The sequence below is a fragment of the Aegilops tauschii genome, chromosome 3, assembly GCF_002575655.3.
Source record: "Aegilops tauschii subsp. strangulata cultivar AL8/78 chromosome 3, Aet v6.0, whole genome shotgun sequence".
NCBI lineage: Eukaryota > Viridiplantae > Streptophyta > Magnoliopsida > Poales > Poaceae > Aegilops > Aegilops tauschii.
The window spans coordinates 418,665,536-418,688,174 of NC_053037.3; positions in this window are offsets into that span (position 1 = coordinate 418,665,536).

The window sequence follows — 22,639 nt, forward strand, 5'->3', positions numbered from 1 at the left end:
GCCCACCTGGGCCGGCCCAGCCCAACTCCCCCACCCGGTCGCCTTCGCCCCCCTGTTCCTTTGATAGAGCGTCAGCGCGCGCTCCGTCGCCACCGAGCCTCATCGTCGACGACGCCGGAGGGGATAAGGACCCCCCGGCACCTCGAGCCCTTCCCCCTCTCGCCCGAAATATCCCCACCTCTCTCTCCACCCACCCTCGTCAGATCCGTGCCGTCGCGTGCCCAAGGCCGCTGCCTCGCCTCGCCACCCGCCGCCCGGAGCCGCCGCCGCCCCGCCACGTCCTCGCCATCCCGCCTCGTCCCCGGGACTTCTCGGCAACACCCGTGAGCCCCTCCATTGAAACCCCCTCCTTCCCCCCTCTGTTTACGTCGTAGGCCACCATCCGCAGCCGCCTGGTCTCTGGCCAGTGGCCATCGCCACCGCGACCGTCCAGCCCCGCGTCACCACCCCCCGCGCCCTGCTCATGCCCGCCCGTTCCCTCGCTCGCTACTGCCCTGCGGTCGCGTGCCTTCCGTAGCTCCTGGCGCTGCCGCGCTCGCCTGCTACAGCTACGCTGCTACGGCCGCTGCTTCTTCCGCTACTCCTGTCGGCGGCCTCGCGCGCGCCCTGACAGCACCCGACCGCGACCAGCGCCGCCCACACGCTGCTACCCACACTCCCCTGTAGCTCCCCCCCCGCGCGCGCTCCGCCGTGTCTGGCCGCACCCGCCTCCGCCGTCCGCGCGCACTCCCCCTCTGCCGCGCCCGCCCGCTCCTGGCTGCGCCCTGCCACTGCCCACTCCATCCACGCGTGCCTCGCGGCCTCGACTGCGAGCTCACTCGAGCTCCATATGCTGCCGACCTCATCGCCGACGCCGCTACATGCTACTTCTTTAGTTTGCGTTGGTTTTTTCCTTGAAGAGGAAAGGGTGATGCAGCAAAGTAGAGGTAAGTATTTCCCTCAGTTAAGAACCAAGGTATCAATCCAGTAGGAGGAACACACAAGTCTCCAATGATAGCACCTACACAAACAAACAAATACTTGTACCCAACGCGATAAAGGGGTTGTACATCCCTTAACGGTTACTTGCAAGGATGAGATCTGATAGAGATAGGCATAGAAGATAAATAAAAGTGCAAAATAAAGTAAATATAAATAAATTGCAGTAAGGTATTTTTGGGTTTTTGGTTTTATAGACCTGAAAATAATATGATAAAAATAGACCCGGGGCCATACTTTTCACTAGAGGCTTCTCTCTTGAAAGAAAGCATACGGTGGGTAAACAAATTACTGTTGAGGAATTGATAGAAAAGCACATAGTTATGATGATATTTAAGGCAATGATCATGAATATAGGCATCACGTCCATGATAAGTAGACCGAAACGATTCTGCATCTACTACTATTACTCCACACATCGACCGCTGTCCAGCATGCATCTAGTGTATTAAGTTAACAAGAATGGAGTAACGCCTTAAGCAAGATGACATGATGTAGAGGGATAGATCCAATCAATATGTAATAAACCCCATCTTTTTATCCTTAATGGCGACAATACAAATACGTGCCTCACTACCCCTTCCGTCACTGGGTGAGGACACCGCAAGATTGAACCCAAAACAAAGCGCCTCTCTCATTGCAAGAAAAATAAATCTAGTTGGCCAAACCAAATCAATAGATCAGAGAGAAATAGAAATCTATCTTAATCATGCATAAATGAGTTCAGAGAAAACTCAAATAATATTCATAGATAATCTGATCATAAATCCACAATTCGTCGGATCTCAACAAACGCACCGCAAAAGAAGATTACATCGAGTAGATCTCCAAGAACATCGAGGAGAACATTGCATTGAAGATCAAAGAGAGAGAATAAGTCATCTAGCTACTAGCTATGGACCCGTAGGTCTGTGGTAAACTACTCACAAATCATCAGAAGGGCAGCAAGGTTGATGTAGAAGCCCTCCGTGATCGAATCCCTCCGGCAGAGAACCGGGAAAGGCCCCATGATGGGATATCACGAGGACAGAAGCTTGCAGCGACGAAAAAGTATTTTTGGTGTGCCCTCTGGTGTACGAGGAATATTTGGGCATTTATGGAGCTGATATTAGGGTTGGAGGAGCCACGGGGGGCTCACAAGCTCATAGGGCGCCCCCTAGGGCGCGCCTGGTGAGCTTGTGGCTCACCCGTGGGCCTTCTGGCCTCCTCCCGAAGCTTCCTAGGTATCTTCTTGTCCAAGAAAAATAGTCAAATAGTTTCGTTCCGTTTGGTATTGATTTTCTGTAAAGACAAAAACATGAAAAAAAAACAACTGGCACTGGGCACTAGGTTAATAGGTTAGTCCCAAAAAATGATATAAAATAGCATAATAATGCATATAAAACGTCCAAGATGGATAATATAATAACATGGAACAATAAAGAATTATAGATACGTTGGAGACATATCACTACACGCCGACTCAGGCCAAGTGACGGCCTCCACTCGATATGCCACGCCGAGGGCGTCCGAACGCAACCCACGCGCGCACCGATCTGTTGGTCGGAGCCGGATTCTGGCGAAATCCGACACATCTCCGCCGTGGGAGCGCTCGCCGGGGCTCCACAGACGCCGGTGTCGACGTGGCACCACCTGGGCCACTGCCAGTGGGTCCCAGGGGGCCCAGCTGAGCCATTGACCCCGGTCAATAGGCTGACTGGGCGGCCGAGCCACTAAAATGTGGGCCAAACGCCCCTAATCCAATTAAAACATTTAAGTTAATTAGTTAGTTTAGTTAGGCATTGACCAATGGGCCCCTGCTAGATAATTAATTAAACCAGTTAAATTTAAACCGGTTAAACTAACTAGGTCACTGGCAGTGGGGTCCCACTTGTGAGTTTGACCAGTCAACGGTCTGAGTTGATTATTGACGTCACGCTGACATCATGCTGACGTCACCTTGACATCATGCTGATGCAATAATTCAATTTTCGAATTATTATAAATAATAACAATTTCAGAAAATGTTTAAAACTTAGAAAAATCATATAAAATAATCCTTAACTCGGATGAAAATAATTTATATATGAAAGTCGCTCAGAAAAATACAACGAATCTGAATATGCATTATGTTCATCTGTCGCATGCCTCTAGCATGATGAACATAGAACCGTCCCCTCTCTTTCGTTTGTCGGAAAAATGCCAAACGCCGAGAAAACCCCTCCGGATGTTTGCCCTCTTCGTCTGCAACATGTAGTACCGCGTTAGAGCATCCCTAGCCCTACATACTGTCATGTCATGCATATGGAGAGGATGCAGCAGCGAATTGGGCAGATCACCGACGGCGACTAGGCAAAGTTAGCCAGGTTGAAGAAGATCTTTACTTGGTTTGGCAATGAGTGGGAGATTTCGAGGACGGTGAGGGCCATGTGGCAATGTATGCGAAAGAGCGAGACGACGGCGTTGAGGGCGGTGATGTACTCCTCGGCGGCAGTCAAGCCGCAGTCCTTCGAGTTCATCGAGTATCTCCTCTGGGTGATGGAGGAGACAGATTCGCTCGAGGCGAAAGTCAGGCGGAGGTGGTGGGCGTACAGGTCGAAGGTCGAGCATCCAGAGGATAACGAATCGATCGAGTACGGTGTGCCATTCATGAGGGTTGTCGTCGAATTGTCACGGCAGATGTCCTTAAGCTAGGACTTAGTCGTGGAGCCATCGCAACTAGGAAGCTTGAAGGGGTTATGCGGGACAAGGAACACGAGGGTTATACTGGTTCAGCCCCTTACGATGAAGGTAAAAGCTTACGTCCAGTTCGAGGTGTTATTGATTAGGGTTACGATCGCCAGGGAGCTAACAGCTATGCCCGGTTCTCGATGAGGTTGTTGTTGCCCCTAAACCGCTGCCGGGTCCTCCCTTTATATAGGGAGGCTGACGCCCAGCAGCCCTTAGAGTCCCGGCCGGCTCATAAGAGCGTCCGGCTCGGACTCTAAACAATACTTGCCTTACACTACAAGTCTACTATAATAATGATGATAACTACGGGCTTTAAGCCATATCCGGGTCTCAACCCATCTCTGGCCCATTATCTTGAAACTTGGCTCCGGGCTTCTGGCAACGACCCTACGAGTAACCCGGCCCCTCCTGGCGGGTGACTCTAAGGTCTATATCCTCAACATTAGGCCCCAGATTGATTTGAGCCGGCTCGTGTCAATCTTCAGCTCTGCAGACAGGAAAAATCTCCGGCTTACCATTCATGAGAAGGTCATAACCCGGAGTGACGTCATCCCCCGGACTCCGGATAATCCGCCGTGACGTCATCCTCCATTAAGTCCGTTTTTTACTCCGCCAGATCCGCAACGGATCTTTGCTTTTACTGTCATTCCGAGAATCGAGGCGTCGTGAGGGGGAGATAACCACGCCGTGGCCCCCTTGAATCCCGCGCCCACTTATGACTCTACCTTATAAATAGGCCGGCCCAACGCTCTCTTCTCACACTCTCCTTCTCCTTCCTCGCGCTGTCGCTCCTCTGCCCGAGCTTCTGCCGCTGCCGCCGCCGTCGCGCCCCTGATCTTCATCGACCCGGCCGCTGCATCACCCTGACTCGGACCAGATAACGGCGGCGACCTCCTCTCTTCCTCAACTCCGGTGAGTCTTCTCTGCCTTGCTAGAATAGATCTGCGGTAGGGTTCCTTCAGTTCTTCGTGTTCGTCACCATTGCCCACAAACTCGGTAGTTCTTGTTGCCACCGTAGTTGGTTGATCCTTAACCTCGCGTAGAACCACTGCGGTAGAGGTTTGAGACCCATTTCATCTGTAAGAAACCCTCTTTTTACTGCATAAGAACCGTGTTCAACCTCAAGAACTTCTTCTGCCTCTGTTTTTTAGGTCTAGAAAATTTTTCACCTCGCCCGACCATTTTGATCCAAAAAGTTACTGCAATATGTGAAATCTGTTTTACCACACTTAGTAGAAACTGCAACCCTTGAATCTTGGCGGCTTATACTTCCGACTTAAAGAAAACACGCGCCGTAAAACTTTCCGGTTTAAAGAGAACCATGCTCTGTAGAATCCTCCGACTTAACTGCAGTAAGCCGTAGATGACCAACTTATCCTGAAAACTCCGACGGCTTAGATTAGCCCCGACGGCTTAGATAACTCACCGTATCAATATATATCATTCGTTCCCTTCATAAGCCGTCACTGTAGTTTGAATGATAATCCCCGGCTTATAATTAACCCGGACACTTTTCTCTTCCTCATAGACCACCAACCGTCACCATGCCTCCCAAGGCTCCCATCACTTGCAACTGGATGAGATCCAACGTCACTGATGAAACCTTGGCCAACTTTGTTAAGTCTGGATATCTGCCCAAGAAGGAAGTGATGTCCTACCGTGCCCCTGACCCGTCAGAAGAAAGACCACAGCCGAGGGACGGGGAGGTAGTGATCTTTGCGGACCATATGAGCCGGGGCTTCGCACCGCCCGGCTCAAAATTCTTCCGGGACGTGCTCAACTTCTTTGACCTTCGGCCTCAGGATATAGGACCCAATTCCATATCCAACATCTGCAACTTCCAAGTTTTTTGTGAAGTATATCTTGGAGAAGAGCCGAGTCTGCTGCTCTTCAGAGAGCTGTTTTATTTGAACCGCCAAAATGAGTGCGCAAACGGTCCAAGTCTAGAGTTAGGCGGCATCTCCATCCAACGGCGCAGGGACTGTCTATTCCCTTACGCAGAGCCGCCAAGTCACCCCAAGGACTGGAATATGACTTGGTTCTACTGCCAAGACACATCCCCGGCTGATGAGATCCCGCTGCCCGGCTTTCGCCCAACGCGCCTGGAGCCGACTCACCCATTATCCGACAAACTGACTGCCGCGGAACGCCAGCCCCTGCTTCCAACGATCAACAAGATCAAGGCCCTGCTAGGCAACGGTTTGAACGGAATTGATCTAGTCCGGGTCTGGGTCTCATGGCGGGTGATCCCATTGAGCCGCCGCCCCGGCTTAATGTGTGAGTACACCGGGCGAAAGGATGACCCGCAGAGGCACAGTCGCAATGATCTTCCAGAAGACGTTGCCGAAGAAGAGACCAAGGCTCTGTTAAACGAGAGCCTGGCAAACTGTGGAAGAACCGGGCTAGCCCCGTTCTGCAAGACCAATCCAGCCCCAGCGGTAAGCCGCTGACTTTAACCTTTCCACTTTTGTTTTACATGTCACCTTGCTCTGAACCTTTTTAAGAGTTCATTACTGTATTTCTCAGGTTGATGACAAATTCTGGCGGGTCAAGTACGACCATGAGGCGGCCAAGAAGGCGAGGAAGGCGAAGAAAGCCGCCAAGAAAGCCGCCCCTCGCAAAAAGGGAAGCAGACCCACTGCTTCGGAGTTGCTGCAGTTAAGCGACAGCTCCGAGTCAGAGGTAACCCTTAACCCTTTTAAACTCTTGCCATATTTGTCGTTTGCTGCTATCCGTCTTATCAACTTTTTGCTTACTGACAGGACGATACCGGCGCCAGTAACCCGGTGATTGAAGAGGTAACATCACTTTCCTCCGACTCGGAGCCTTTGCCACAGCTGAAAGTCCGAAGAGTAACCCGGAAAGTAAGCTTTTCTCATCCATTAGCTCATCAAGACCCTCAATTTCTTTTGAAGCAACAGGTTCACGAAAGCCGGCGTCACACCCGGGTCCGCAAGGACACCGAACTCTCCACCAGGTTACCCGACGCAACAAGGAAGCGTCGTACCGAGGTTTTTTCTCACCTGTACCCTTTTCATCCGTTGGCGGGTGTCACCGTCAGCAACTCAACTCTTCTGACTCCAATTACCAGGAGACCTCCCCCTCTTCGGGTGACTCCATGCAGTCAAGTCTGCCTGCCTTTAAAACTGCACCCGGGTAATAACAATCTCCTTACATTATCTGTCTGTATTTACTCTTTGTATGCCTAACACTTCTGTTTTTTCAGTGCCCAGGCAAAGCTCACCAAAAGAGCAAAGAAGACCAGGTCAGCCGGCGTGCCAGACTTGCCTGAGCCGGAGACAACGGCTCAAGAGCCGCCAGCCGCCTCCGAAGCCACCATTCCCATGGACACGGCGCCTGAAGCCCCTGCCCCGACCACCAAGACAACGACCGAAGCGTCAGCTAACCCGGAGGCCTCCGGCTCAACCCCACCGGCTAACGACCCGGACGTGGTAATTACCCGGACGGAGTATGTTGAGCCGGGGAGGCCGACCGCGCTGGCCAAATGCTCCGCGAAGGGGGAATTGCTGCAACCCCACCGGGTGAATCTGGATCTCTCTGGCTACACCGATTTGAGCATTGGAGAGCTCGTCTCTGGCTATATCAGCCAGGTTCACAAGAGCCGGGACGCTGAGATCGCCATGATCAACCAGATCCAACAAAAGTCTGAGGTAACCTTCTGCTGTCTTCTTACTTTCCGCATAGTGATCCTTGTCATGCTAGCCCCCAAGTCTATGACTTATACTTGAATACGTTGTAGACTTAGAGTCCGGCTTACTGAACTGAACCGGCAGTACGTAGATAGATACGTTCAATATGCATTAGCCCCCAAGTGCCAAGTGTCTTTGCTTGGAAAGTGCTTGGGACTTTATATAATGACTGTTAATGACCCGGAAATATACGCAGGCTACTGGCAAGAAATTTGAGTCGGACCTTGCGGATCTCAAGAGCCGGTTAAAGACTCAAGAGATGGAGACCCGGAAGGCGAACGCCAAGTTTGTCTCCAGCATCGCCGCTCAGGAGAAACTGAAGACTGAATTCGACGCCGAGCGGAAGGCCTGGGCTGAGGAGAAAGCCGCACTGGTGACCCGGGCAGAACAGACGGAGAAGGCCCTCACTGAAAAGACCGCTGAGCTCTCCGGCCTAAGGCGCCAGGTTTCCCAAATGGTGGCTGCTATCTTCGGTAAGTCGCTTCACCGGCTTTCATCAAGTCTGTAAATGTTATGATTCATCCTTATCACCGGCTTGTCTGACCTTTATTAAACAGGTCCCAGGAGTGCCAACCTCAACCAGAGCGTGGTCACCAAGCTAAAGGCCATGTACACCCTGGTGGAACAACTATACACCGGGTCACAGCGCGCCTTAGCTGTGGTGGCCCTATCCAACGAGGTGCCAACCCATCTGGCTGAAGTCCTGCGCCGGCTCGCAGTTCTGCCACAGCGGATCCAGGAGCTACGACGAGCCTCCGCAAGATCCGGAGCAATTGCCGCGCTGAGCCGGGCCAAAGCATTCCTGCCGGAGCTAGACCCGGCAGACATCGCCCTGGGTTACCCCAGCCTGAAGGAAGACGGCTCCGCCTTCGACCAGAAGGACTTTGCGGCATGTGTGAAGGCTGTACGCCCGGTGGCCACCATCATCGGGAACGACACCGACTTAACCAAGTATCAGCCGGGGTACAACGCGGAGAATCAGAGGATTCCAACCCCTCGCTATGAAGCTCTTAGTCTGATTCCTCCGGCTCGCCAACACACCTTCGCGCCCGAGATTGACCCGGTCGGGTTAATTGACGAAGAAGCTCAGTTCGAAGCTCTCAGCGGCATCAACTGGAAGTCGTCAACCTTCGAGGTCTTGGGATCAGCCGGAGCAGAAAATGAGCCGGGGACTTCGACTCAGCAGGCGTCATAAAGCGGCTGGCGGCTCACCGAACAACGCTCCACCCTTGAAACTTTGAAAGATTTTTGTAATAGAATAAGTGCAACAATTTTATCTCTGCCGTGCCATCGTGCGCGTAATGAATGCTGAAAACCCTTTGAAGTCATTCTTTTGATGCTCCTCCGGGTCATGATTATCCTTTGTGCTTCTCAACCTTTAAAAAGAACCTTCAAGCATCTGCATAGAAAGGTAAATCACAAGTCTCAAGGCGGCTTACCACCCTGAGAATCAGGTGTTTGAGATGGATAACCCGGAATACGAACCAAAAAAGACTGGTCGTTAACTATACTCTGATCATAGCCGTGATAACACACTTAACGGCCTGTAAGCATACTTCCGGTTTAAATAACCCGGTTAACTTGGTTGGTACCTTAATTCGAATTTACCTGTCTTTGATGACATCCATTATGCTCAAGTAACAAGATAAACCAAAATTAAACCGGCAAGTGAGACCCGGCAGCACATACCTTGACATGATCAGAGTAGACTTGTGATAAAGTATAAAAACTTGGGGCTTCCGGTTCGAATACGACCAGAAACCCGGTCCAAAGAGGTTAAGCTAAGGTTCGGATGTGAACACATAGCCCCCAGTGGGTGTGGCGATGCCAATCAAAAGGGTATCGACAGCTATGTTCTCTTCGGTTCGAATACGACCCATGTTTGAACAGGAAGCCCCCAAGTGACTCTGAAAATTGTTTAACGACGCCGATTCGAATACGATCCACGTCGGTTCTCAGAGGGGTTATACTATGATTCAAATATGACCAAAGGCAACCTCCCAATGAGCTCGGCACTTTTGCCAATCAAATGGGTATCGACAGCTATGTTCTCTTTGGTTCGAATACGACCCATGTTTGAACAGGAAGCCCCCAAGTGACCTTACTGTACGGCTAGATTCGAATACGATCATAAGCCGGATCCTCCTTTCAATTTAGCATGTAAAAAATGACACACATATAATTGGAGGAGAAAAAGGACAGAGGTCCTGCTTTATTGCTTATCATAATATATACATGTCTGAGATAAATATGTACACCACGAGAGCCGGCAGCTCAAGTATAGTAAGGCCGAAGTTGAGCTATATTCCATGGCCGACGGGTCTCCTCCTCAGATTTACGCGAATCCTTATGTTCCCGAATATCAATGAGATAATATGACCCGTTATACAAGTTCTTACTGACCACAAAGGGCCCTTCCCAAGGTGGGGATAACTTTTGTGCATCAGTTTGATCCTGGATAAGCCGGAGCACAAGGTCGCCTTCCTGGAAGACCCGGGATTTGACCCGGCGGCTATGATAACGGCGCAGGTCTTGCTGGTAAATCGCTGAACGGGCTGCTGCCACATCACGCTGTTCGTCCAACAAGTCCAGAGCATCTTGGCGCACCTGTTCATTATCCGTCTCAACATAAGCCGCCACACGAGGCGAATCGTGACGGATGTCACTGGGGAGGACTGCTTCTGCTCCATAAACCATGAAGAAAGGCGTGAAGCCAGTAGACCTGTTAGGAGTAGTGTTGATGCTCCATAAGACGGAGGGCAGCTCTTCCACCCAACAACCCGGCGTCCGTTGCAAAGGGACCAAAAGCCGGGGTTTGATGCCCTTCAGAATCTCCTGGTTAGCTCTCTCAGCTTGACCATTGGATTGGGGGTGAGCCACTGAGGAAACATCAAGTCGGATATGCTCCCGTTGACAAAATTCTTCCATAGCGCCCTTGGATAAATTGGTGCCATTGTCAGTTATGATGCTGTGCGGAAAGCCGAAGCGGAAAATCACCTTTTTCATAAATTGAACCGCCGTGGCTGCATCGCACTTGCTAACTGGCTCAGCCTCCACCCACTTTGTGAATTTGTCAACTGCCACCAAGAGATGGGTCTTCTTATCCTTGGATCGTTTAAAAGGTCCAACCATATCAAGCCCCCAGACCGCAAAGGGCCAAGTGATTGGGATCATCCTCAACTCCTGAGCCGGCACATGAGCCCGTCGTGAGAACCTTTAGCAACCATCACACTTACTGACCAAGTCCTCTGCATCAGCGTGAGCCGTTAGCCAATAAAAACCATGACGGAAAGCCTTGGCTACAAGAGATTTTGAATCGGCATGATGGCCACAATCCCCTTCATGGATCTCGCGCAAGATCTCTTGACCTTCCTCAGGGGAGACACAACGCTGAAATGCCCCTGAAACACTGCGATGATGCAACTCGCCATCAATGACAACCATTGACTTAGCCCGCCGGGTTACTTGCCTGGCCAGAGTTTCATCCTCAGGCAACTCTCCCCGGGTTATATAAGCCAGATATGGCATTGTCCAGTCTGGTATGACATGAAGAGCCGCCACCAGACGTGCCTCCGGGTCAGGGATAGCCAAGTCCTCCTCCGTAGGCAACTTGACCGAAGGGTTATACAGGACATCCAGGAAAGTGTTAGGCGGGACCGGCTTTCGCTGAGAGCCTAACCGGCTTAAAGCATCAGCCGCCTCGTTCCTCCTGCGATCAATATGCTCCACCTGGTATCCCTAGAAGTGCCCAGCAATGGCATCAACCTCACGGCGATAAGCCGCCATTAGAGGATCCTTAGAATCCCAGGTGCCCGACACTTGTTGAGCCACCAAATCCGAGTCCCCAAAGCATCGTACCCGGCTTAAGCTCATCTCCTTAGCCACCCGAAGACCGTGGAGCAAAGCTTCGTATTCAGCCGCATTGTTAGTGCAAGGAAACATCAACCGTAGCACATAATGGAACTTGTCACCTTTTGGGGAAGCCAATACGACACCAGCCCCTGAGCCTTCCAACTGTCTGGACCCATCGAAGTGGATAGTCCAACAAGTGTTATCCGGCTTTTGTTCAGGCACTTGAGACTCTGTCCAATCATTGATGAAATCCACCAAAGCCTGAGATTTAACAGCCGTGCGTGGCACATATTTGAGGCCATGAGGTCCAAGTTCTATAGCCCACTTAGCGATTCTCCCTGCAGCCTCTCTGTTCTGGATAATATCACCAAGGGGGGCAGAACTGACCACAGTGATGGGATGACCCTGAAAATAATGCTTGAGCTTCCGGCTCGCCATGAACACACCGTATACGAGTTTCTGCCAATGCGGGTACCGCTGCTTGGACTCAATGAGCACCTCGCTGACATAATAAACCGGCCGCTGAACCGGATGCTCCTTACCCGCCTCCTTGCGCTCCACAACAATAGCCACGCTGACAGCTCATGCATTTGCCGCTACATATAGTAGCAAGGGCTCCTTATCAATCGGAGCAGCAAGGACGGGGGGCTCTGCCAGTTGCTTTTTCAAATCCTCAAAAGCAGTATTAGCTGCATCATTCCAGGCGAAGTTGTCAGTTTTCTTCATTAACTGATATAAGGGCATAGCTTTCTCACCCAAACGGCTTATAAACCGGCTTAAAGCAGCGATGCGACCCGCCAAACGCTGAACATCATTTATACATGCCGGCTTAGCCAGGGAGGTGATAGCCTTGATCTTCTCCGGGTTAGCCTCAATGCCTCTGTCAGAAACCAAGAAGCCCAATAGTTTGCCTGCCGGAACACCAAAAACACACTTGGCTGGGTTAAGCATCATCTTGTAGACCCGGAGATTATCGAAGGTTTCCCTTAAATCATCTATCAGGGTTTCCTCCTTAATGGATTTAACCACAATATCATCCACGTAGGCGTGAACATTGCGCCCGATCTGCTTATGAAGACAATTCTGCACACAACGCTGGTAAGTCGCCTGTGCACATTTGAGTCCAAAAGGCATAGACACATAGCAGAAGGCTCCAAAGGGAGTGATGAACGCCGTCTTCTCCTGGTCCTTAACTGCCATCTTAATCTGATGATACCCGGAATAGGCATCCAAGAAACTTAAGCGTGCACAACCTGCCGTAGCATCAATGATTTGATCAATACGGGGGAGAGCAAACGGATCAGCCGGACACGCCTTGTTCAAGTCCGTGTAGTCCACACACATCCGCCAGGTGCCGTTCTTCTTGAGTACGAGCACCGGGTTAGCCAACCACTCCGGGTGAAAAAACTCAACAATGAACCCAACCGCCAAGAGCCGGGCCACTTCTTCACCGATAGCTTTCCGCCTCTCTTCGTTAAACCGTCGAAGGAACTGTCTTACCGGCTTAAATTTTGGATCAATATTGAGAGTGTGCTCAGCGAGTTCTCTAGGTACACCTGGCATGTCAGAAGGTTCCCACGCGAAGATGTCCCTATTCCCACGGATGAACTCGATGAGCACGCTTTCCTATTTCGGGTCCAGATTTGCACTGATGCTAAACTGCTGAGATGAGTCACCTGGAACAAAATCAACAAGCTTGGTCTCATCAGCTGATTTAAATTTCATTGCTAGTTCATTCTCTGTGGTTGGCTTTTTCAGAGAGGTCATATCTGTCGGGTCAACATTGTCTTTATAAAATTTCAACTCTTCCGTGGCACAAACAGACTCCGCATAAGCCGCGTCACCTTCCTCACACTCCAGAGCCACTTTCCGGCTGCCGTGAACCGTAATGGTCCCGTTGTGTCCCAGCATCTTGAGTTGTAAGTACACATAACACGGTCGTGCCATGAACTTGGCGTAAGCCGGCCGTCCGAATATAGCGTGGTATGGACTTCTTATCTTGACCACCTCAAAGGTCAATTTCTCCACCCTGTAGTTGTTCTCATCACCAAAAGCCACTTCCAATTCGATCTTGCCGACTGGATAAGCCGACTTACCAGGTACCACACCATGGAAGATAGTATTTGACTGGCTGAGGTTCTTATCGACCAGCCCCATACGACGGAAAGTCTCATAATAGAGGATGTTGATGCTGCTGCCTCCATCCATGAGTACTTTTGTGAACTTATAACCTCCTACCTGAGGGGCCACCACTAAGGCCAGGTGGCCCGGGTTATCCACCCGGGGGGGGGGGTGATCCTCCCTACTCCACACTATGGGCTGCTCAGACCACCGTAAATAGCGTGGAACTGCCGGCTCAATAGCATTAACAGCCCTCTTGTGAAGCTTCTCGTCTCGTTTGCACAAACTAGTGGTGAACACGTGATACTGTCCACCGCTAAGCTGCTTCGGGTTGGTCTGATAACCCCCCTGCTGCTGTTGATGACCCTGACCAGACTGTTGATTAAAGCCCCCTTGGCCGTTCTGAGGACCGGAATTTGAACCACCGCCCGGGCCATGAAAACCGCCGGCACCTGAGCCGCCGGTGCCTGAGCCGCCACCCGGTCCATTGTAGTTTTTAAAGGCCTTCATGATAGCACAATCCTTCCACAGGTGAGTCGCTGGCTTCTCTCTGGAACCGTGTCTCGGGCAAGGTTCGTTCAATAGCTGCTCCAGAGAAGGTCCTGACCCGCCGCCTCGGGGAGGGGGCCTCCCCTTGCGCCGCTGGTTATTACCTTGAGAGTTGGTGTTGGCCACAAACTCTAGGCTGCCATCGGCCTTACGCTTGCCTCCTCCTTGGTTCCCCGGGTTAAACGGAGGACCCTTGTCGTTGCCATTCTTCTTTCCCTTCCCTGCCCTTTCATCATCTGAAGGGGGATCCTTGGTACCATCGGAATCGGCGTACTTGACAAGAGCCACCATTAGTGTCCCCATGTCAGTGCAGTCCCGTTTAAGCCGCCCAAGTTTCATCTTTAGGGGCACAAAACGACAGTTTTGTTCCAACATTAAGACTGCAGAGCCGGCATCCATCTTATCCGATGAATGTATGATCTCCTTGACCCGGCGAACCCAATGAGTCGTGGATTCACCCTCCTGCTGCTTACAGTTAGTCAAATCCACAATTGACATAGACTGCCTACAGGTGTCTTTGAAGTTTTGAATGAACCGGGCTTTCAGCTCAGCCCAAGACCCAATGGAGTTTGGTGGCAGCCCCTTCAACCACGTACGGGCAGTTCCATCTAACATCATGGTGAAATATTTGGCCATGGCCGCCTCACTGACCTCCAGCAATTCCATAGCCATCTCGTAACTCTCAATCCAGGCTGCAGGCTGTAAGTCTGCTGTATAGTTAGGCACCTTCCGAGGGCCCTTGAAGTCCTTAGGTAGACGTTCATTGCGGATGGCTGGCGCCAAACAAGGGACACCCCCTGTCCTGGTAGAAATACCCACATCAACGGACGCCGTCGGATAAGCCGGGGGGGTCTGGTAAGCCGTTACTTGCGGCGCCTGCTCCGCCTCTTGCCGCGCTTGGTCTGCTGCATAGAAGGCTCCAATATGAGCCGGGCCATGGCCAGGGGCCGGGTCATGGCGTCGGACATTACTTGAGCCGGTCGCTGAGACCATGTGCCGGCTGTAACTCGGGCTCTGGCCTGGACGAGGGGTTGAGTGGATCCTGTCCCGGCTGTAGGAGTACGCCTCTTGCTGTGCTAGCGCCGTCTGCAGGAGTTCCCTGACCCGGCGGGTTTCGATGGCCGCCGGAGAATCGCCGTCAACGGGGAGAGCCGCCAGCCGTGCTGCTGCAGCCACCATGTTCTCTAGCGGGTTATCATAATGACCCGGGGGTATTGGCACATACTGAGGCGGGGCAGGGGGCACCTGGGGAGGCCCCATCATTTGTGGCTGAATAAGGGGTCCAGACCCGGGCGCAATGACTCCTGGCGGGTTACTAGACCCTGCACCCGGCGTGTTAAAGAGATTGCGCGGATCGTAGACCGGCGGGAGTCTAGACTGGGCCTTCTGATGCCTCCTTCTCATAATCTCGTTGGCCGCGTTCTGGTCCATCGTGAGTTGGAAGGACTGCGCCTGAATTAGCTGAGTCCGGGCATCGAGGGCCGCCCGCTCCGCAGCCAGCCTGATTCCTTCCGCTGCGAGATCCTCTTTAGCCTTTATCAGATCTAATTTTAACTGCGCCACCTCCGCATCATGATGAGCTTGATCCGCCGGGTCGACCGTGGCAGTTAACAGGGCCGTCATCTTGTCCGTGAGATCCATCAGCACCTGGGCCGGAGAAGGCACCGGGTTTCCTGCTCCAGCAGCGGGGTTCTGAATAGGCTGCACACCGGCCATAAAAACTCCAACCTGACTTGGCGGCTCAAAAAGGTCCGGAATACTGTCGCCATTGGAACAACCCATGAGCCTGCTATCTTGGAGTTGGTACAACGAGTTTGATTCATCGGTGGCCGACTCGCCGTCAGAACCGGCGGCCGCCTCATCACGAGACCCGGAAGGATCAGAGGCCCCTCCATGGATACATCCCACAAAAGCGCGCCTTAAGGCAGGCCGGGCCCGAGCGGGTCGTGCGCGCTGAGCCGTTTTGACGAGATCGGCGCAGAGATCCGGCTCGGGGCCCGGCTCACCAACCTTGCCAATGAAGACATGAATTCCGCCAAAGGGGACCCGGTACCCGTACTCAATTGAGCCGGCGTCGGGGCCCCAGTCCTTGTCGTCGATGTAGAGCTTGCCGCGACGACTCTTGGTCATCCGGCCTACGGCGTATCCCTTGAGCCCTTCGAAGCTGCCCTTCAAGAACTCGAATCCACCGTGCGCTGGCCCCACGGTGGGCGCCAACTGTCGTGGAATTGTCACGGCAGATGTCCTTAAGCTAGGACTTAGTCGTGGAGCCATCGCAACTAGGAAGCTTGAAGGGGTTATGCGGGACAAGGAACACGAGGGTTATACTGGTTCAGCCCCTTACGATGAAGGTAAAAGCTTACGTCCAGTTCGAGGTGTTATTGATTAGGGTTACGATCGCCAGGGAGCTAACAGCTATGCCCGGTTCTCGATGAGGTTGTTGTTGCCCCTAAACCGCTGCCGGGTCCTCCCTTTATATAGGGAGGCTGACGCCCAGCAGCCCTTAGAGTCCCGGCCGGCTCATAAGAGCGTCCGGCTCGGACTCTAAACAATACTTGCCTTACACTACAAGTCTACTATAATAATGATGATAACTACGGGCTTTAAGCCATATCCGGGTCTCAACCCATCTCTGGCCCATTATCTTGAAACTTGGCTCCGGGCTTCTGGCAACGACCCTACGAGTAACCCGGCCCCTCCTAGCGGGTGACTCTAAGGTCTATATCCTCAACAAGGGTGTAGAGCCAGCCGGAGCCCCATGAGTATTCGTTCTCCCACCGCAAGAGGAGGCCGAATGGCGCGACGTCGCTTCCCCGCCGTACTCCACGGTTCCCTCGCCGCTCGCCTCGTTTCAACGGTGGCGGTAGGGTTTAAGGTAAGCTTCGCACTAACCTAATCTTCCATCTGCTCATGCTTACAATCAGTGTGACAACTAATGAAAATCATGCTTACAATCAGTCTCCGAGTACTACACCAATCACCCTAAAATAGCTCTGGACCAAAAACAAAGTTGTGGCACTGTGTACAAATAAAGAAAAATAGATTGGTGCTTCTTTCAGAAAAGAGTACTCCCTAGAAAAGTGCCAATATAAGCTACTAGTATTTGGTTAGTGGATTTGCTGTCGAGAAAGATCCGTCCACAGAGAGTACCACACATCCCACTGGTGGTGGTGGATGCCAATGCTTAGATGGAGCATGGTTGGTGTCGGTAATTTTTACTTGGCACACCTCGCACTCTGCATATATGTCTGTTCCATCCGTACATTTGTGCAGTTTCACCAAAATGCAGCTGAATAACACTGTTTGCACAGATAGTGAAAAAGCGTGATTACATTATAGTTGCACTAGTTGATGAAACATACACTAATAAATAGAAGAAAATAATGCGATAGTATCATAGTATGCCATGCTGCGAGGGCGAGATGGGCCCTGCGACGCCTCATACGGTAGGCCTCATACTGGAAATTGACCCAATTCTCCTCGATACACCTTCTGCCAGTGATGAACATCAATGTACATCGGCAGTACAAGGAGGGGCCTTGAGACATTCCAATATCTACTTTTGTGCAAGTCAACTAAAATTAAGCACCCCAGTTTGCAGAAACACTTAAACATTAACAATGGGACTAGTTGATGAAACATATACTAACAAAGAGAAGCACTTTCTTTATCTACATTGGAAATGAAATGATAGAGAGGACACTCGGTCTATTTTAACTGTATTATTACTTAATTTTATCAGTGGCACTAGGGTCGAGCAGGTGGCAAGTGAGGTGTACCGTGCGTCGCAAGGATGGAGGCCGGGGGTGCTTAGACTGGGATGCTGAAGCTGGCTCTTTCAGTCCCTATCTTCCCCCCTGATGTTTCTGTGGTAGCATTTGGGTTGTAATCCAAACTTGGTCAAGCTGGTGCTGCGTCCCCCTACCTTCCTAGCTTATGTGGCGAACTTGTTTCCTGCTAGTACTCAGTCCGTTCTAGTAGTAGTTGCATAACTACCCGTTTACACTGAGATGTTGTCGGATAATGGTTCTCTATGGTTGGGTTTCTTTAATGAAATCGAAGGAAACCCCCTCTTTCGATATATATAAAAAATCTGTGGCACTAGAGGTGCCAAAACATTGCCTCAAATTAATAGTGCCACTAGATTAAGGTGCAAAATAATAACATTACTGCTTTATAATGGCAGTGCCAAAACAGTAGCACAAGAGCAGACTCAACATGCAGGATCTTTGGCAAACGGTCGGAACAAAAAGGAACATACCTCGTGATGGGAACCATATCTGCAATCAACGCCATCGTAGAAGGGATGACACCAGTCACTGATACGTCTCCAACGTATCTATAATTTTTGATTGTTCCATGCTATTTTATTATCAATCTGGGATGTTTTATAACCATTTTATAGTCATTTTATATCATTTTTTGGTACTAACCTATTGACATAGTGCCAAGTGCTAGTTGCTATTTTTTCCATGTTTTTTACATCGTAGGAAATCAATAACAAACGAAGTCCAAATGCCACGAAACTCCACCATGATTTTTTATGGGCCAGAAGGAAGGAAATGGGCCCTGGTTGCACCTGGGGGGTGCCCCGAGGGGGGCACAACCCACCAGGTCACGCCAGGAGGCCTAGGCGCCCTGATAGGTTGTGCCCACCTCAGGTGCCCCCCGGACCGCCTCTTTGCTCTATAAATACCCCAAAAATACCAGAACCCTAGAAGCGTCGACGGAATATTCATCCAGCCACCGCAGAGTCCAGAACCACCAGATCCAATCTAGACACCATCACGGAGGGGTTCACCACTTCTATTGGTACCTCTCCGATGATGCGTGAGTAGTTCTTTATAGACCTTCAGGTCCGTAGTTAGTAGCTAGATGGCTTTCTCTCTCACTGAATTCTCAATACAATGGTCTCGTGGAGATCCATATGATGTACCTCTTTTGCAGTGTGTTTGTTGGGATCGGATGAACTTCGAGTTTATGATCAGTTATATCTTTTTATATCCATGAAAGTTATTTGAGTTTCTTTGATCTCTTATATGCATGATCTCTTATAGCCTCGTATTTCTTCTCCGATATTTGGGTTTTGTTTGGCCAACTTGATCTATTTATCTTGCAATGGGAAGAGGTGCCCGGTAGTGGGTTCGATCTTACGATGCTTGATCCCAGTGACAGAAAGGGAACCGACACGTATGTATCGTTGCTACTAAGGATAAAAAGACGAGATCTATATCTACTGCCATATAGATAAACAGATCTTGTCTACATCATGTCATCGTTCTTATTGCATTACTCCGTTTTCCCATGAACTTAATAAACTAGATGCATGCTGGATAGCAGCCGATGTGTGGAGTAATAGTAGTAGATGCAGGCAGGAGTCGGTCTACTAATCTTGGACGTGATGCCTATGTAATGATCATTTCCTGGATATCGTCATAATTATTTGAAGTTCTATCAATTGCCCAACAGTAATTTGTTTACCCACCGTTTGCTATTTTTCTCGAGAGAAGCCACTAGTGAAACCTACGGCCCCTGGGTCTTCTTTCTCATATATTTGCCTTGCGATCTACTTTTCCTTTGCATTTTTATTCAGATCTATTAAACCAAAAAAATATAAAAGTAACTTGCTGCGTTTTATCTTTATTTATTTTATTTGGCATACGATCTATCAATCTACTACAATTTACCTAATGTCCGCTTGCCTACCTTGAGGCGCCGTACCCCGGAAGGGATTGACAACCCCTTTAACACGTCGGGTTGCGAGGTGTTGCTGTTTGTGTGCAAGTGCTGTTTATGTTGTGTTGCTTGGTTCTCCTACTGGTTCGATACCTTGGTTTCATAACTGAGGGAAATACCTACCGTCGCTGTGGTACATCATCCCTCCCTCTCCAGGTAAATACCGACGTAGTTGCAGCTACCATCAAGGAGAATTTCTGGCGCCGTTGCCGGGGAGGATCTTCAACAAAACCAGGTTCCTAATCACAAATCTTATCTCCTTGCAATTTACATTATTTGCCATTTGCCTCTCATTTTCCACTCCCCCACTTCACAAAAATTTAACGTTTTATTCGCCTCCCTTTTTTTTGTTCGTTGTTTTCTTGCCGGATCTGTTTTTGAGTGCAATCTTGTTGTGTGGTCATCATGACTCAAGAGAACACCAAATTATGTGATTTCTCAAATACCAATAACAATGATTTTATTGGCACTCCGCTTGCTCCTCCCGCCACTAGTGCGGAGACTTGTGATATTAATACTGCTTTGCTGAATCTTGTTATGAAAGACCAATTTTCCGGTACTCCTAATGAGGATGCCGTGATACGTCTCCAACGTATCTATAATTTTTGATTGTTCCATGCTATATTATATTCTGTTTTGGACATTATTGGGCATTATTATACACTTTTATATTATTTTTGGGACTAACCTATTAACCGGAGGCCCAGCCCAGACTTGCTGTTTTTTTGCCTATTTCAGAGTTTCGTAGAAAAAGAATATCAAACGGAGTCCAAACGGAATGAAACCTTCGGGAACGTGATTTTTGGAACGAATGTGATCCAGAGGACTTGGACCCTACGTCAAGAAAGCTACCAGGAAGCCACGAGGTAGGGGGGCGCGCCTAACCCCCTGGGCGCGCCCTCCACCCTCGTGGGCCCCATGTTGCTCCACCGACGTACTCCTTCCTCCTATATATACCTACGTACCCCCAAACTACAAGATACGGAGCCAAAAACCTAATTCCACCGCCGCAACCTTCTGTACCCGTGAGATCCCATCTTGGGGCCTGTTCCGGAGCTCCGCCGGAGGGGGCATCGATCACGGAGGGCTTCTACATCAACACCATAGCCTCTCCGATGAAGTGTGAGTAGTTTACCTCAGACCTTCGGGTCCATAGTTATTAGCTAGATGGCTTGTTCTCTCTTTTTGGATCTCAATACAATGTTCTCCCCCTCTCTCGTGGAGATCTATTTGATGTAATCTTCTTTTGCGGTGTGTTTGTTGAGACCAATGAATTGTGGGTTTATGATCAAGTTTATCTATGAACAATATTTCAATCTTCTGAATTCTTTTATGTATGATTGGTTATCTTTGCAAGGCTCTTCGAATTATCAGTTTGGTTTGGCCTACTAGATTGATCTTTCTTGCAATGGGAGAAGTGCTTAGCTTTGGGTTCAATCTTGCGGTGTCCTTTCCCAGTGACAGTAGGGGCAGCAAGGCACATATAGTATTGTTGCCATCGAGGATACCAAGATGGAGTTTATATCATATTGCATGAGTTTATCCCTCTACATCATGTCATCTTGCTTAAGGCGTTACTCTGTTCTTATGAACTTAATACTCTAGATGCATGCTGGATAGCGGTCGATGTGTGGAGTAATAGTAGTAGATGCACGCAGGAGTCGGCCTACTTGTCTTGGACGTGATGCCTATATACATGATCATACCTAGATATTCTCATAACTATGCTCAATTCTGTCAATTTCTCAACAGTAATTTGTTCACCCACCGTAAATACTTATGCTCTTGAGAGAAGCCACTAGTGAAACCTATGGCCCCCGGGTCTATTTTCCATCATATTAATCTCCTGACAACAAGCTATTTCGGGCGCCGTTTTTATTTTACTTTCTTTACTTTGCATCTTTATCGCAAAAATACCAAAAATATTATCTTGTCATATCTATCAGATCTCACTCTCGTAAGTGACCGTGTAGGATTGACAACCCCTTATCGCGTTGGTTGCGAGGATTTATTTGTTTGTGTAGGTGCGAGGGACTCGTGCCTGGCCTCCTACTGGATTGATACCTTGGTTCTCAAAAACTGAGGGAAATACTTATGCTACTTTGCTGCATCACCCTTTCCTCTTCAAGGGAAAACCAACGCAGTGCTCAAGAGGTAGCAAGAAGGATTTTTGGCGCCGTTGCCGGGGAGTCTACGCAAAAGTCAACATACCAAGTACCCATCACAAACCCTTATCTCCCGCATTACATTATTTGCCATTTGCCTCTCGTTTTCCTCTCCCCCACTTCACCCTTGCCGTTTTATTCGCCCTCTCTTTTTCGTTCGCTTCTTTTTCGCTTGCTTCTTGTTTGTTCGTGTGTAGGTTTGCTTGCTTGTCATGATGGCTCTGCCTAAATTTGGTGATCTTCACCTTAAAAGGTTGGAAGAGATCGAAGGCAATGTCAGGAATTTTATGGTCTTACAATTTGAGCATAATAATTTCTTTGGAAACGAGCTTAAGGAACAAAAAAACTTTATGAGTTATATGAATAAAGAGCTCGATGATATGTCTAAAGAATTTGATGGTTTAAGATCCCAAATTGCTCATCTTGAGAAGTTAGTAGCTGAAATATCGGATAAGCAGGCCACCTTAGTTAATAAGATGGCCGCTAAGCCGGAAAACTTTGAAATTATGCATGCGATAGAAGAAATTAATGTTTTGAGTGGAAAGATGGATGAACTTATGAAATTTTTGCTACTAAGAGTGTTTCTTCTGATCCTAATGATATGCCTTTGTCTACTCTGATTGAGAATAATAATGAATCTATGGATGTGAATTTTGTTGGTAGGAATAATTTTTGTAACAACGCGTATAGAGGAAACTTTAATCCTAGGCCTTATCCTAGTAATTCCTCTAATAATTATGATAATTCCTACAACAATTCTTATGGAAACTTTAACAAGATGCCCTCTGAATTTGAGACTAGTGTTAAGGAATTTATGAA